Genomic DNA, 18,453 nt, shown 5'->3' with positions numbered 1-18,453 from the left:
ACAATCGCTGGGTAAAAGAGCCAAGTTGATCAAAGAGCAGAGAGCAAAGGCAACAAATCTTAGGTCTGGTGGTGGAGATTGTTTTTTGTGGCTTGGATGTAGTTTGATAGGAACCATGCGACACCTGCAAGTCCAAGGGATAACAATTATACAGTTCGAATCAAATATTCGACAGATACCCGATTGAACGCTTGATTTCCCTCGAATTCTCAAAAATAACTTTCAGTTTGTCAAGTTCATGTGTTTTTCGGACAAGCAATTTTAGCGATGTAATGCACATTTTAGAAATAAATCGCATTTCCATTGACACATTGTGTGAATATTCAACTTTAACACATGTGTTTTTAAGCTTGGCAGTTCCAATGGTTCGCTCCGGATTCTTTGCTGTCATTCTGCAGATTTCTCTATCCATATTATCGAATCATAATTTTAGCCACCAAATCTTTGCTATAATCTTTCACACCAGTTCTTTATTCACCATGTGAACATTTAAGTATTAGCTTAGAACCCTTGGAATAAAAAAACGATGAAAGTATACATTATCCTTTCGTACAAAAATTACGTTTATATCAATCAATGATCTAGCCGAAATTCAGACAAAGGTAATTAATCATTTAGAGAATGATGTTTGTGAAGCTGTTCTACTTTGGCAATGAAAGGTATTTTTGTATTCATCAACATTTTTTTATTTCGTTGAAAGAAATTACTCTTCTTGAAAACACTATTCCATATCTCTTTATAATGTTTACGTTACACAGTTAAAGATCATAACTGACATGTATTCCTTTAACATTTGTTCTGTATATTTTTTAAAGATTACATAGATCGTCTGTTGACTAAAAGCTCAATCAGTAAAGTCAGCCACATGTGGTCTGTTAGCTCCGTTCGCTTTGGTTTGATTGAAATATCTTTTCCCTCATTGCTTGAGATTTCGATCACTGGAACGGTTCCAACAGACTGCAAACACGACAGCATATCAAAGCATATTCATTAGAGTGGAAAGGCAGAGAATGTTTGTAAAAAATAAGTAATGCTTCTGTTGGGAAGCAACAGTTTGGTTAAAAATAAAGATTATTACAATAAATGTCGTGGGTCGGCCTCATTAAAAGTTTCTTCCTTTTCGGTCATTGCCTTCATTTGATTAATTTGATGTACATTGTTATACATCGTCTATTTTATGTATTTTTTTATCTGATTTCTTGAGGAGAAATAAATGAAACTTAAAACTTAAGGATCGCTACTATAAATCGATTACAGGTGTACATTGGTTTATGATATGCATGTTTGGCATTAACGAGAAGTATATAAAAAATAGGGATCCTGTTAAGATCGCTTGAGTTCAAGTGCCTCGCTATTCTGGCCCTGCCCCCAAAATAAACCAGCCAAGTTCCGGAACCACAGGGCGACCAAGCTTTTCACTACCCTATTCATGCTGGTATAGTACCTCCCTCCGGGGATACTTGCGGATATCAGCTTTGACAGATATACCCCCACACTGGCAATAAGAGGGAGGGAACGTGGGGATTCTAATTCCCAATTCTGATCCTAAAACTACGAGTTTAGTCCCGAAATTACGATTCACATGTCATGAAAATATCATTATCCCAAAACAAAATCTCAAAGTTAGCGATTTTCTTGATAAATCCAACGTTAGCGTATCGTCCTGTTCTGCAATCGCCAAATGAAAATCGTAGGTTTGTTATGATAAATCAATAGATTACAGTAGATGCATCAGGTCAAGGCATTTGATTGTAATATCATGAAAATAATGGACAACTTTACTAACATGTAAATCATTTCGTGAAAGTCAAAAATTTCCTTGCAATATTCCGTAACCTGAAAGAGGAATATTGCGAAAATTGAAACGTTATGACTTTCTAATTATCTAAACTCCATGAAACTTTTTTTTCAAACCGTAATTTGAAAAATGTGCACATATCTCTTTATTAAAATAGACTAATATCTATATTCCTTAATTAAAACGACCATTATGAGATGATATTCATTTTTATGAAATGCAGTGATGAAATTGTTAAATATCTTCCAGAACTATATAGCCATGGCTTTGAAAAAATATATATTTTCCATTTCCCATTGACATAAAGGCTGAAATATTCAAATTATTTGTATCCCAATTCATAAAAAGTATGTTCGTACAAAATGAACATTTGTTTTTGTTAGTTAGGAACATAGATAAAACGACAAATTCATGTGCAGGTCATAAGAGGACTTATGACTTTGTGGTCCCTTTGGAACCGTAATCCTTTGGCAGAGTTGTGGCCTACTTTAAGTGAAAGGTTAATATTCTAGTTCCATTTTAGACCAACTTTACTTTACTTTTTTACCTTAATTTTTACCCTAATTCTATCCTACTCCACAAGGGTAGCCTACTCGACAAATCATTTGGCTTTTTTTTTTTTTTGCTTTTCCCCAATTCCTTTATGTGTATATACGTATAGCATATGTGCCAAGATATGATAATCGTTGTTTTGCTCTTGTGTGTCATACATTTTTTTATGTTACTTTGTATGGACTTTTGAATAAATTTAAATTTTTGAAATGATACGAATATATTAACAAAACAGTCTTATAATAATAAATTTATTAAAAATATCTCTTGGTTCTTATAACCATAATTTGCAATCTTAAATATTAATTATAATCCAAAAAAATGTTTGAGGAATCAATTTATTATCATGAAAAAATGTATATTTTTATGAAATGACGAATGCTTTGATGCTTAGCTGAAGGATGAACTAAAATTACATTTACAGTACGGAAATTCGTAATCATATTGTTTTACGAGGTATGTTTCCGAAAATATACTCACACATTTTGGAATGAATGAGGAAATGAGAATATTATTGAATTGATTTCACACAAGGTCATGATAAATCATGTTTCTTATTTCCCAATAAAGTAATATCGTGGACCTAGGTCCATGGTAATATCTAAGTTCTACATCCCGAGTCCCTGGTAGTATGATCGTGCTAGTACAAGTGAAAAGAAATAATTTGCGTTGTCATTGATTCCATTCAAGAATATTTTTGAAATCAAGTCATGGTAAAGTAATCGTATGACAGGCGGTCCCATTACACTAAAATTGTGTACTCCAGGAAATGTCCAATAAAATATAACTCTGAGAGCCAGAGGAGTCTGGCAGCTAGTTTTGTCCCTAATATTTTTCCGGTTTCCCGTTCTTTATATTGATCAATCTCCTAGGTAACCAAAATATTAATTGCAGTTTATCAGATTTCAAGAAATCATACTATATTCCTTGTGAATATGGAATAGGTAGATCGCTTATGCTGGTTAATAATTATACAACCGTTCAATTCTACAATGATTAAGGAAGATATATCAATGACATGAATAAAGAACAAATGCGATGAAAATATATTAGAAGCACAAAATATAGACCTAGACCATAAGGAATTTAGAACAAAGTTGACCTGCTAAAGTGAGAAAAGAGAACAAATAAAAAAAAGAAAAAAAATTCAAGTTTTTTTTATTTCCCTCCGATAGGGCATATATTTGCATAAACATTTTAACAATGATTATAATTGACATAATACAAAGCATATCATACACACAAAGTATAATTTTGAACAAAGTATATAGGCCTACAGGGCGTTTCAAACAAAAGGCGACCGATCCCTAGAGTGGCCATGCCCTACGCCAATCCGTCATGTCCGTTCCGCCAGCGACACATGCAGCAGCAAAAACAAATGAGCACCGAACAAGGCCCCTCCAACAATAATTGATCACCTCTCTTCCGAAACACACTGCATATTCATCATGAAAATATGTTGACATTAAACAGAAATACGTATCAAGGTCCGGAAATCTTATTACAAAATGACAAGAATTCTTTCGAAATTTACAAATTCTTTATCAAATTTATGTGTTTTGTTTTCCATAATACTAACAACAAAATGATTTGGGATCTCTAAGAATATTAAATGAAAGTTTGTTGACGATGCAATGGAATTCTACACTGAAAGTGGGACTGAAAGTCTTTTGTGATTTTTTTTTCCATACACGAGTAAAAATAATCTGATAATGACCGAGGCAAGATTGTGTAGAAATTCACGAGGACACTTTTTTCAATATTTATCAATTTATCTGTTAAAGTTCAGACAGTTATGTCTGACGAGCATTATCATAAAATCATATCATGTTTTTCTAGTATGAGATATCAATAAAACAAAAATACTGATTATGGACATTTAACAATTTCTTTCAGAATGTAAGAAAAGGTGCAAATTATTTTCAGCTTTACATAACTTTTACTTGTAAAATGTTCCCTTGTTCGAGTCGTTGTGTTATGTCAAAAATGTATTCAAAATGACTTAAAATTTCCCATTTCCCATTGATTGTATTACATTCGTAAGATTAAAAATGAAAACATAAAAAAAATAAGCTCAAGTTTTGTGCCTGCATTACTTAATTAGGTATCATGCTTTTGTATAAAAAAATAAAGCTTAAGTCTTTATGACTAACAAACAGTAACAACAGATTTTGGCCCTTCGAGCGGTTGATCGTGGAAAATGTAGATGTAAATTTTGCCCCTCCCCCATCTGCCTCAGTATAACTAAATTAATTTTACTTGTATATTAATGTTTGTTAGTTCTTTTATTCTCTTTATGATATTCATTATGCCTTTATTTTGGTTGTTAAATTTTGTGTTTTGTATTTGTTTATTTCAGTTTTCATAATTTGACTTTTGTTTTGTTTCTTTTATATTCAAGTCATCTCATTTTATTTCAGTTTCCATCATTTTACTTTAATGACATTTTATTTCGATTTAGTATACTTCGCTTAGGTTTTGTTGATCAACTTTTTATAGACAGTACTAATTCTATCTACAGGGGGGGGGAGTATATTATACTGCAGTCATCGTAAAATATTATCAACATAACTAATCCTGCCGTCATCCGTTCATTTGGTCAAACGACAGACTGAAAAGAAACAACTGACTCGGGGAAAGATTTTATCATTAACTTACCGATCAAATAATTCAACATCTTAGTTAAGTTAACGCCTTTTCTATGATCGCGCAAATAAAGTTTCACATGCCACTACGAACAGAACCTCTCTTGATGAACAAGACATTCACCTGTTTTTATACTATAAAGGAATAAACTGAGTATAAGTTCCAATTTTTTTGTCTACTTTTCATAAAGCCTCAAAATGATAAGCAGAGTCCTTAGTCATGTGATGATGATTTGACATGTTTTTGTCATTGGATACATCATTTGTGTTTACGTCTTGTGTATGCATGGTTCGTTTGTTTTTCGAATCGTTTTATCAATGAATTAATCTTGGGCTGAATAATATGATGTTTTTTCGAAAAAAAATATTCGCGTGATATATGATTTGTTCTCATATTTTTTTACCTGTGCATCGTTACAAGATATACAAGAACAGCAACATACATAAAACTAATACGAAACAGTGTTTCGTTGGAAATAAAAGTGCATAATCAGATTCTTTTGACTCATCTATGTCTACAGGAGAACGTCTTGCTTGAAAACGTTTCAGTCTTGAATTCTTATTCAAAATATCGACCACATTTCTTCGTCTGCAACATCTCTCATATCGGTTGGTAACTTGGTGACATTCACTTCTAACAATGTCCAATAAAGTAATAGGCCTACACTTGTGTATGCATTGTCGTTTGAACAATCGTGGTGTAAAAAACAACAACAACTGTGTTGGAGAAACAATGAAAGAAATGTTGCAATACCGTTTCTGCCTTCTGTTTAACGGGTAGCAACAAAAGGAGACTTCTTGCGAACATGTGACTTATCCAAGCAACCTGTCACTTTACCCCTCCGTCTTAATTTCCCCTAGTAATTTCCAGAATTTCCGTGCAATATATGCGTCTAAAAACTGGGAATTTGGGTAATGCAAACATTAGGCCCTGAAAGACATCAAACAACTAAACTGTCTGATTCAGCTTGATGTTATAAAAATTGTCTAGGATTTAAACATGTCTAGCTTGCTTTGTTTGCAGAGTTGTCATCCGTACTAAATGTGATCACTCTTTTACAAAAATGGGAAAATTGTGTGCGGCAACACATTTTGGTTAGAATTTCACCTAGAACTGAACATTAACAATTTGTGTAAAGAAATCCTGCTAAACTATAGGTCATATTCATACCAACAGTTGTAGTCACATCAATGTTGGGAAAACTTTTGTGTGATAAGATAAGTTTATTATATTGTTAATGAGAACAAGAAATGTCGATAAATTTTTACCTAGACTCAAAGTTAGGTTATCCTAATATGACCAACTGGATTAAACATACTAGTATTTTTAATGGATAGTATACGGCCCCACGTTGGTTAAAGATTGATGAAAATATCGACCAACCATTTTGTGAGTGGAGTTATTTTCAGAATCACCCAATCACATACACCATTATATTTAATTGATTTCAGGAAATTGATTTATCCACTCTAACAATATCATATTTTTTTAAATACAAACACAATATAATTTATTTCTTGGATTTTTTAATGCGTTTTAATTATCAATTTATAATTTGTCTCAAGAATCATGTCTTTATCCCCCAAAACTATTCAGAACGAATAAACGAGACCATTATTGGACAAAAACAAGAGAGGGTTTATTTATTATAGATCAACGATCAAAGTAGGTCCATGTTATGAGTAACTACTTTTCCACATAATCCAATCTACCGTCATCCTTCTTGAACCACGCCTGTGCACTGTATTTTTGTGGTTACGACAAAAAATTAGAAACTGAATACATAGACAGTAATGTTAATAATGTTGGCTCGATCTCTTCATTAATCTTTACCATTTGTTGATAGCAGTTGATGGCAACATACAATTTTTGGCGTGAGATAAGAGAGTTAGTCATGGACTTGTTACAATTGTGAGGTGCTTTTGGGGCATCTTATCTAATCTAAGGGCAAGATGTATGATTTATATATTAAGAAACTATTTAAAAAAATCAGTTCAGTATTCAAACATACATGATTTCTTGGAAGAAAAAATAGAAAGCTTCGAAGACATTGACATATTCGTAAACCTGCATCCCCTCTACATCTTCATTAGAATATGCATTAGGTCTCCAGGAAAAGTAGGCCTACTTCTAATTTTGATTATTTCTTTATGCTTTCAAGGACTCTAATTTGAATCATGTCGAATTGTAGAATGTAAGAATACTATGTTCTGTATCTGCCGAACAGGATGTGAATTGTACATAAAATTGAAATTAGAGTTTTATCTAGTTTCAAAAATTGTTAAGTTTACACAGACAATTATCTATCTCCACTCTCTGTACGGCGGGGGTGAGTTACAAAGATGTGTTTGTCGTTATACTATTAATTGTATATGCATTTCTTATTTATTTGATTTATTTGTTTTCTTTTTGTTCCAGCTTTACAATATGGCGGCTGTTGGAGAAGATGGACCATGACAGTGACTCGGCACTTGATAAGTACGTTAACGAAAGGGACACTATATTTTGGTAAGTAAATATGTAAGGGTAACTTATTTCCAATGTGATTTTACACATGATAGGTACAAGCAATGCCTTTACAAAATAATAGGATATATATACAAATTCAAAAAGTTGTTAAAAAAACATCGCGTAATCGCACTAACAGTCTGTCACGCCAGAATGACTATTCTTTTTTAAATTCTACTTTCCGCGCAACAAAGATAATAAGTATGTATTCTATTCTTTCGACCGCTTGTTGTAGCAGGGTGGTATATTGTGTGTTATTGTGGTTATTTTTAATAAGAGTGTCCTTTTGCGAAAGTTCTCATGGACCGACATTTCGTTTTCAAGATATCTTTCGAATAAAAACAGGTGGTTCAAGTTATAGGCACAAAAATATTATATTGGGTCATTCATATTCATCCAATGGAAATATCAATTAAACCTGGGGTAAAAGAGCCCCCTTGTCTCTTAACAGGTGCTGTATGAGTTCGACGTGCACCTAATCTTTTTCAGGTGAAGCCTTTATAAACAACGTGATCATGAGCCAATCAGTACTTGTTGGATATTACCCAAAGCCGAAACCATACCTCTTTACTTTGGGAAGACGATGTCATGATGTAAACGACGATAGCATTGGCAAGCCTTAGGCCACATTCATGTTCTAGGCGATCTAATGAACTGAACAAACATGATAATTTTAGTAAGCTGTGACTTATTGGATGACTTAGAACTAGAGTAGAATTACAAGGAGAACAGAGTTATTATGTTAAAAATGGTGTGCATGTATGTGTGTATGAGTTTGGGTAGTGTCTTTCTAAGGGAGAGTTTATATATATATATATATATGTTCTGTTACACACCAATCTGGGACGTCAACCATGCCAATCGATTCTGCATACCATTTCAAACAATTTCGTATAGTAAACTCATTATTCTTTAAAAAGAATACATTCGGCCATTTAACTAAAGTTGTGTGTGAAGGGCGGTATGAAGCGTCCCCGGTTAGCGACCTATGCTCACGTAAGTCATAAATAGAGCCCGATTAGTGCATTAAATTAAAAATTGTTGTGTATGAGACAACTAGCGCTCGTCCCCACTGTCCCCACGTTGTCGATTGATGATTAGTGAGTCCCCGATTGTCATACCACAAGACGGGCTTTGTGTGTGTTTTGGGCAGCGAGGTAAAATCACTAAACAGAGATGTAGAAGTCATGATTTTTTTTTTTTGGTGGGTAGAGTTTTTTAACCCTACGTGTAGAGACCATGGACCTATTACATGTAGAGACATTGTCATTGAAAGTTGGATAAAAGCAGAAGACCACCCCCTCCAACACATATATGCACAGACGTACACACACCCGCACACACACACACACACACACACAAACACCCTTCCAGTATGCTTGAATTGTATAATACAGTACGGATAAATCACTTACAACACTAAATATGGAGCTATTTCTGTGTTTAATAGCTCCATGCTATAAACTCCAGTCTTGGCAAAATAGACAAGGCGCGTTTTTACCCTATTTTATTTAGCTTCAATTATCATAATATGGGGTAAGAAACATTATGATGACAGCTCCATACCCTTTATTGTGAGATCTATAAAGCATCATATGCAGTTTGAAAAGATTAACATTTCCAGAATACGTCCTACAATTGTTAACCTAAGGAATAGCGCGAAGTCGAAATTCCTCAAAAGGATCCTTCCTTTGCAACAAGTGCAGGGTTGGAAATCTGACAAGTTCTATATCGCCAATCACAGAAATTAACTCTTGAATTAACTTTTTGAAAAGTATTCATCTAATTAAATTACTTGATTAGGGTCTTGATTATACAAGAGGGAGGATGTTTCACCTCAATCGATAGACTGACGTTTTAAAGGACGTCGAGCTGCGAGTCTCGAGTAATGCGTTAAAATGTGTTAAATCCTACCTTGTCATTCCGTTATGTGTCAGTGTCACATAAATTGACAAGCAAAGCATTCGAGCAGTATATTTATGATCGATGCCACTTAAATTCAGCGCTATGACATTCATATTTCTGATTTTCTATGTAATGATAAGTTTTAGACAATCACCTATAAACAAGGAAGTGTCAATGGACTTCTTACAAATACATAATGAAAAGAGTAATTCAACCTTGAATTCCAACCATCTTATTTAAGTGTCATCGTAGTGAATACAGCTGTGAGTCATTTACCCTAAAACTTCCTATCTTACTTTACAGTGTTTCCACAGTGTGATTATAATATTCCCTTCCGCCTGTAAATTTATCATTATTGGGAATGATACTGATTCCTAGCTCTGGTAAGAAGTAGATGGCATAGTAACATTTTTTCTTAGAAATCAATATTCATGAGGTCCTATATGATGACTTGATGATATCCTGCATTTAAGAATTTAGATTTAAAAGTTTATCTAAGCGCCTATTGTTTAGGATGAACATAATTATAACTAAATTGACTTCTTAAACTGTAATATTGATTTCTCATTCCACGAGAATAAGTTTTTTTTTTTTTGGGGGGGGGGGGTTGGTCATTATTTCCTCCAAGAATTGTGAATTAATGATATATATATATTTAATCAATGGTACACAAATAATAAACTTTCAAAAATATTTGGAAAACTGATGTACTAATTGTGACGATGACAATGTCAATGTGTCTGTAACCGATCTTTGTCTGAGAAATGGTGCAATTGTAATGGAATAACGTCATACGGCGGAGAAAGTCTATAAGGTAATGATTTTACTTTTGATTGAAATGTTACTTCTCGAATATAATAGTAGGCTTCAAAATGATTTCGCGTTTATGTACGTTGCAATTGCACCATTTATCAGACAACGATCGGTTGAAGAGGTATTGTCCCAAAGTAAACGAAGGACAATATTCCTCTTACACATGTTATTAAAAGAAGATGGACCATCTTTTCAACAAATATCTAGGTAATGTCGCAAACAATACAGACAAATACTAGAATCAACACTGAAAGCCGTCGTGTACAAAAATCTGACAAAATGGTTCTGTATCACTCAATGAAAGTAACTTAAAGCGAATTTATAAATTCTATCCACCACCATTCAAGAAACTTGATTTATGAATATATGAATTATTTACCTGAATAATTAGAAATAACGTAATCCCCAAACACCACATGTTTGCTGTCAGCTGTATGACATCACATAAGCATAATTGTTGATACACGCGATAACGTCGTCTGCTACGGCAATCCTTTAGCGTTAAACCGTGAATAGTTGCCGAAGAAAAACTTATTCAGTGCCTCATTCCTTTCAGAGCTTAGTAGTAGAGGATATTTTCAGTCATATTAGCGAACTTGGGTGCAAAACAATGTAAATCAGTTCTTGTTTCATATAACCAGCATGTGGAATCATAAAAATCAGAACTATAAATAGATCTCACTCAGTTTGTAGGTAGCGTGACTTTGGTTCGTATTATATCAAGACCCCTTTCGTGATCATCTTGCGTGAGTCTCTCTTCAGACAAGATACGGGTTTGGTTAGGGGCGAGGGAAGTCACGTGACTCACTGAGACTGACCCAACTCTTTCTTGACAACTATTTCTGGTGCAAGGTTGGCAGAGGTTGTACTTTGAAGAGTGCAAAGAACACGATGCCCCTTCCCAGATGTGGTAGTGCTAATTATTTCTATTAAAAGCTAAATGAAATGAGAGAACTGGTTGTAGAGTGTGTCATTTTATTGTTATGAGTAGCTCTAATTTCTTCCACGTGCACTCCTCCCCGCAGTCCTCTTCCGTTATGAATATACCTTGTTCTGATGACAATTTTACACTTATACACCATTAGAAACTGAAGTGCATCATAATATCTATCATCCTAGCTATGATTGATTATGTACTTCAGTTTCTAGGTTATATAATTTTGTAAGGCCAGCCATCATAATGATTGTCATATAGTGCCAGATAATGAAAAATGTACAGTTCAACTGAAATGAAGGGAGTGATGCACACTTGGAAGTAGACATGGTAGACGGGATTGTGTTATTTGGAGCGCGCCCTATGAACGCCTCATTTGACGAAATCTAGAGCTGAAGAAAACCTTATTCTTAATAATAAGGCATTTAGGAACGCTATACATAGTACACTATATCATAGCGTTTACACTGTAGATCAATTAACAACACTTAAAAAAGCTACATCTATCTTAGATACAAGTACGTTTTCAACTGTTTATTAAATCTATGAAGAGAAGTTTCAGATCTTAATTTAGTGGGAAGCTTGTTCCATTCTTTTGCCGCAGCAACAGTAAAACTACGTTCACCGGCCTTGTTCTTATTGTATTATTATCATTAAAATAAAACTTTTTATCATTATTATTATTATTATTAGTAGTAGTAGTAGTAGTAGTAGTAGTAGTAGTAGTAGTAGTATAGAAGTAGTAGTAGTAGTAGTAGTAGTAGTAGCAGCAGTAATACTACTACTACTACTACTACTAGTAGTAGTATTAGCAGTAGTAGTTTTAATAATGAAAATAATATGACTAGATGTAATAGTATACCATCATCATCATCATCATCACTTTTGATGCTTCAATCATTCTTTTATGATTGAAAGTTGCATTAAAAAAGTATCTCATATTCATTTACATCTAAATACATGGGAAAGCTCGAGAAAGCAAAACAAAAGAGGACTTAGCTTGCACTTAATAAAGGTCATAATTAACACCTGCAACAAAATTATATGTCACGGTGCCAAAACCCAGAAAGTGTACCACGTTCACTTCCGGATATTCAGGTACTAAACAGAATTTCACTTTTTGAAGTTTATTATTAAGTTTTGTGATGTTTTGATTACGCCAAATGCGGTACATGAATATGAATGGAAGCTTCATGAAAATGTATGACTAAAAGGTTTTGCGCTTTCCGACAATGAGGACGTGTTCCAACTAAGCATTAAATTATAGTATATTTCCTCATGTGATTATCTTCTTTGAAATAGAAAGAAAAGAAAGTAAGGATTTATTAATTTATTTATTTACTTATTTATTTATTCACGTTTTCTTTAAAAGACAGGGTTGTCCCATTCAAGCCACATGGCCTGCTTTACAAGGAAGCCCTGTCAAAATGTACATACATAATAAACATGACATAAAGACATTTACAGAAATAAAAATAGTGAATGAAAATAAATAAAGACAACGGTTTTCATAGAAAAAAATAAATGAAATAAGTATAAAACAAAGATGATAATTATGAAAATGAAAAAAGCACATCTCGTACTGCTCCTACTTTACTTCTACTGATTATGATGATGATGATGATAATAATGATAATAAAAGTTATAATAATAACATAATTCATAATTAAAATCAGAACAACTTTTATAATGATGGTAGTGACGATAAATGATAATAATAATGAAATTAAAAGCAATAAAAATAACGATAATAATAATGATGATAGTAAATGATAACAATAATTTTGATTTTGACTATGATTATGATTATGATGAAATTAAAAATAATTATACTAATGATAATGGTGATGACGACGATGATGATGGTGGTGATGATAATGATTATAACAACAATTCACGGTAGTTATTCAATATCGAACTGTGTGATATGGACTGTACATAGTGTCAAAGAATAGGAGATGTGATGAAAACGTTGGAGGTTGGATGCGACAGACAGGGAAATACTTCGTAGAATGTATTTGGAGGAAAATATATAACAAGGCTGATCAAAGAGAAATACATTGACAGTTTGTCTTTCCATCCGATGACAGATTTACTTGAAGCAAGCCCTCGTGAAAATTGGTCAATGTATTGACTCATCGCTTCATTAACGTCATGTCGACTGTCTGCCTATATACCTCGCGCATCTGACCGATAGTTCCATATCATAACAATATGGCTGATATCATGTATGACTACATATAAGAGTTAGAGCGTATGCCAAGTATCGTTATGTTCATCAGTTGAATTCTATGATATTTTCATTGAAAAGAATTTTAATTACACGAAGTATATGATTTGAGTATACTATACATCATCATGAAATGAAGAATTAGTAATTGAATATTTACTTTTGACAGTTAACGTGGGCTATTGAAAGTTTCTTCTCATGTTTTGTCTCTATATTTGTCTTTGAAAAGACGATGAAAATTCCACAATAAATTATGTTACAAATGTATTGCAGAAAAAATAATTGTGAAGTGTAAATATACAGGCTAATACTATTAGCAAGGAAATCGATAGCTTGGAAATCATCATTTTAAATGGGAGGCTCACCCCGACAAAAAGTTTATTCTTAAAATAGCAGGAAAGTGATAGAAAACATTGCTGAAGGTTTGAGAAAAAATCCATGAAAGATAAAGAAAAAATATTAAAATTTTTATTTGTGACGTCACATGCGAGACGCGTCCCCATATATCGCGTAGAAAAAACAATGTCACTAAAAACAAAACAAATGGTTTTTATTGTATATTTATATAATATTGCCAGCAAAAGAATCATATTGGTCCGAGTCTTTAGACGAGGGCAATGTGGGTCTTTTAAGGGCAATATATTTGATGTTCCCCGAAAGAAGGGCAGGCAATATTTTTATTATCATCCAAATCAGATATCTAGAGCAAAAATCATGATAACAGTGATATCTTTTAAGAATAGAGTTCTGTTGTGTCATGATAATATCAGTGTCGTCTAGGCTCTGCACTTTACCATTATGACGTACTTGCAAGCGCCCAGATCCAGCGTTGTCTTTATTATGACGTAGATCGTTCGTGGGCGGAACATTATGAAGCGTATCACTTCATTCGCATCCTCAAAGGCCAGGATGTGAGACCAGGGAAAATACAAAGGTATATTTTGCGTCGTCTCTGCATGCAAAGTCAATACGCGCATTGAGACCGAGGAAAATACAAACAATATACCTATCCCTTCCTGATAATAATAAAATACAGGGAAATACGGTTTTGTAAATGACCAGCTCAGATGTCTGATACGGGTGATAATCATTTATGAACAGACCAATCATTTCACACCCGCTCCTGAAAGAAAAAAAATAGTCCTCACGTACCATCATAAACTTGAAATTCATGCATTTTATTGGGCAGCTGCTCGATTATGATGTCACAAATAATGAAACAAAAAAACTTATTAACTTCCTTATTCTTTGATGGATTTTTCTCAAACGTTCCCATATATTTTCTTACCATTTTTTTTGCTTTGACAACAAATTTTTCGTCAGGGTGAACTTTCACTTTAATACAAATTACATATTCGTCTTCTTCCACTTACCTCGTTATTCAATGATTATTTCTTTATGATTGAACATAGTCAAAGAGGATCGATTTGCATACATGTTCTGTTTGGTTTTATTCTTTATTTCAGCATTTAAGTAGGCATACATTTTATTTGCACTGCATAGCCTACAAAAATACTGCTGGTATACCATTGTCATAATATATTATTATTGCCGTATGTTTATTATTTTAGTTCAAATACTAGTGAAGAGATCCCAAGGCTAATACATTCCATTACTAAGTAGAATATACTATATAAATTATTTGATAAAACTTCTTAAAGGACAAGTCCACTCCAACAAAAATAAAAATAAATCCAATAAGCATAACACTGAACATTTCATCGAAATCGAATGTAAAATAAGAAAGTTATGACATTTTAACGTTTCGCTTAATTTCATAAAACAGTTATGCACATCCTGGTCTGTATGCAAATGAGGAGACTAATGACGTCATCCACTCACTATTCCTTTTGTATTCTATTATATGAAATATTCATTTTTTTTCTTTATTGCCAAGTGAAACAACGATTAATTCCTCCCTGAACATTTGGAATAAGCATTGTTTAATACTCCATGGTTCAGTCAAGTTGATCCATATTGTCAAATTTGTAAAAAGTGAAATATTGTATAATTCAAACAATAAAAAACAAAAGAAATAGTGAGTGACGGACATCATCGACTATCTCATTTGCATGTCACTAAGTTGTGCATATCACTGTTTTGTGAAAAATAATCGAAATTTTAAAATATCATAACTTTCTTATTTTCCATCCGATTTTGATGAAATTTTCAGTGTTGTGCTAGTTTGATTTTTTCTATTTATTCAAATCAATTAAAAAATTAGCGAGATGATGATGTCATCCCTGACAAATGTAAGTTGCCATTCGTCAAAAGCAAGGGCTGCTAAATCGTCAAGTTTGTCAATCTTCCAAGAACTGGCTCTTGGCTTTATTTGATTTAATACGTGTACAAATATCATCCGTACATTCCGTTAGAATATCGCAAATTTGATCCATCCTTATAATTTGAAATAATATCAGTTCAATTCGTTCAACTGGCTGGAGTATTTGGTGAGGATTCGAAGAAATTCAGGAGTGCTGTGGATTATTTTTATTATTTTTCGGGTGAAACGGTTGTCATGGATTTGTAGCCGGCCAATAGCTGAATATAGACTACCATCCCTATGATATATTCAGAATATTTTTCATATTTTGTAGTTGTAAGACCAATATTCTGAACGGAAATAAAGCAAGCAAACAAGCCAATTACACATTCACATCAGGATGCACAGTGTTTAATGACATGAATATTGTATTGTTATAATGTGAATGAAATTGTGGTATATTTGATTTAGAAGGATAGAAGAATCGGCAACTAAGTAGCAGTCGCAATCAAACTGGCAATTCATTAAGATTACACATTGCATGTTTTGGGTTCTGAGTTTGATTTTGTTTCGTAACTCTGACTAATTTATCATTCAGTGTAGCCAGTCAAACACAAAGGAACTCCAAAAGCTCATATGAAAATTACTGCATTTAGTGTAGCCCATAATTAGCTTATGATGCACTACTCCTTTTTAGTTATATGAACATATTCTGCTATAATAAACAAATAGAACATAAACTCATATATATGAAGAACGCAACGTCTATAAAGAGTGGGTTTCACCCGTCCCACTTTTATCACATTTTCGTAGAGTTAGTGTTCTTGTTATTTTGATTGCCCATCCCTTCCCGTTTTCCTCGAATCCATCCTGTAACTTCATGCATATAAATTGTAAATAGCATATACAGTGCGTATCAAAAAAAGTTTACTCTTAAAAAAAATCCTGTAAAATTTTTATTTTGTTATATCATGAAGATTTTTCCACATTTTAACATTGGTACAGATCCATTTAAGCAAATGACGCTATAACTGTTGAAAAATATTTCCGCTTGAGTGAGCACTATTTACTTTTGAAAAGTTAGTGAAAAATGATTTGCGCAGAACTTTGAAATAGTTATGCGAATAAAAGTTGACCTTCATCATGAAGAACACGCGGAATTTAGCTAGTAAAATTGATTTGAAGATATCTTTTACCTTTTTTAAAAACTTGTTTCCTTGACCAAAACACTTCGAAGAGTGCATTGCGCCCCATCCCACTCCCCCACACACCGAGGCCATCGTGGCGATATTTGCTTTACACTGAGCTGCGATTTACATGAAATTGCTTCGGCTTGATTTTCATTTCGTTAATCATTGTCAAGCTTGGGAAAAGTGTGGAGAAACAAGTATTAAATTTCGATGAGTTCGTGTCTGTTTTGTTTGTTTGTTTTTTGGCCACTATTCTATTGTGTTTTTAATCGTACCATAATGTAGTAATCAAGGGAGTCGGCTTTGACAGGTCAATGGCCTTTCTGACTTCCTACATCCGCTACATTTTATTTTCATTTCTTTTATATTTTGACAATTTTGTATCGCTTATACTGTGATTTAAATTATTGTACTCCTTTTTTTGTTGTATACTTGTACATATGTTTTTAAAGGATGTCAAATAAATGAATTGAATTGAATTGAATTGAATTAAATGAAAAATGAAATGTAAACCCACTTTGAATGATAAAAACCTAGTGAAAAAATTTGCTGATATAAACTTTTGTTCAGATTCAGTTATGTCCTCAGATCCAGCTGGCACAAAAAAATGGTAAAGGTTGTGCTTACTAAGTGTTGAAATTTCAATTTGGGTGGCAAAATTGTTACAAAATGCTTGAATGTATCCGTTTAATTCCAGTTGTTTAGAAGTGCAAGAGAAATGTATGAGATATGTTTCGCAGGGTAAGTTTCATTTCGCACTTTTCCCTTGACACAGCATGAAAACGAGCATTTCTGCGCAAACAGATTTCTGCGAGCTTTACAAAAATGGACAGTGCTCACTAAAGTGTAACATTCTGTCAAAATTTTACTTTGATTGGATAGATGAGACCCAAACCTAAGAATATGTGTGAAAAAATTACCCACATGTTGTATATTTTTTAATTCCCAGGGCTTTTTCAAAGGGTAAACTTTTTTTGATACGCACTGTAGTTCAAATCTTATCTCCTTGTGCCTGTCTTAGTGAAACCTAGAGAATAAGTTTAAAGCACAGTTTAATCACTTTATAGATAAATAGAGTATAGTTTAAACATCCATGCACTCTTGAAGATAGTGGATCATAACAAACCATTTATTGGTAAAAACTAAATATGAGTTCGACAAAATCGACTAAAATGTGAGAGATTTTAACCAATAATTCAATAATTTAGGTCAGTCTTGAGCACTAACTTGGTTTGACAGAATGTCGATGAAGACATTGATTGACCAATCCTTTTTTATATAAATCGAGGGAGAGATGCGAGTTAAACATTTTTCTTTAAAATGTTCTGACACCATGGAAATTGGTGATCCCCCCCCCCCCCATTAACCCCACATTTTATGAAAATAATGGCAATTTTTTTACAAAGTGTTTATTCTATTAGGGATGTCTTACTACTCATAACAGCTATATACATGACTGACAACATGACAATAAAGGGTCCTTTCTTTCGGTCACTTTCTTTGTCTTCCCTGTAGTTTTCTCTCCGAATGTTCTACTCATGTCTCTCTTGTTGACAGTGTTATTCATTTTATTTAATTTTGTTTTCCCTGCCCTTCTTTCGTTACCCCTCTTCA

This window comes from Lytechinus pictus, chromosome 3 (assembly GCF_037042905.1).
Source record: "Lytechinus pictus isolate F3 Inbred chromosome 3, Lp3.0, whole genome shotgun sequence".
Lineage (NCBI taxonomy): Eukaryota > Metazoa > Echinodermata > Echinoidea > Temnopleuroida > Toxopneustidae > Lytechinus > Lytechinus pictus.
The sequence above is the reverse complement of the archived record's forward strand: the minus strand, read 5'-3'. Positions refer to the sequence as shown.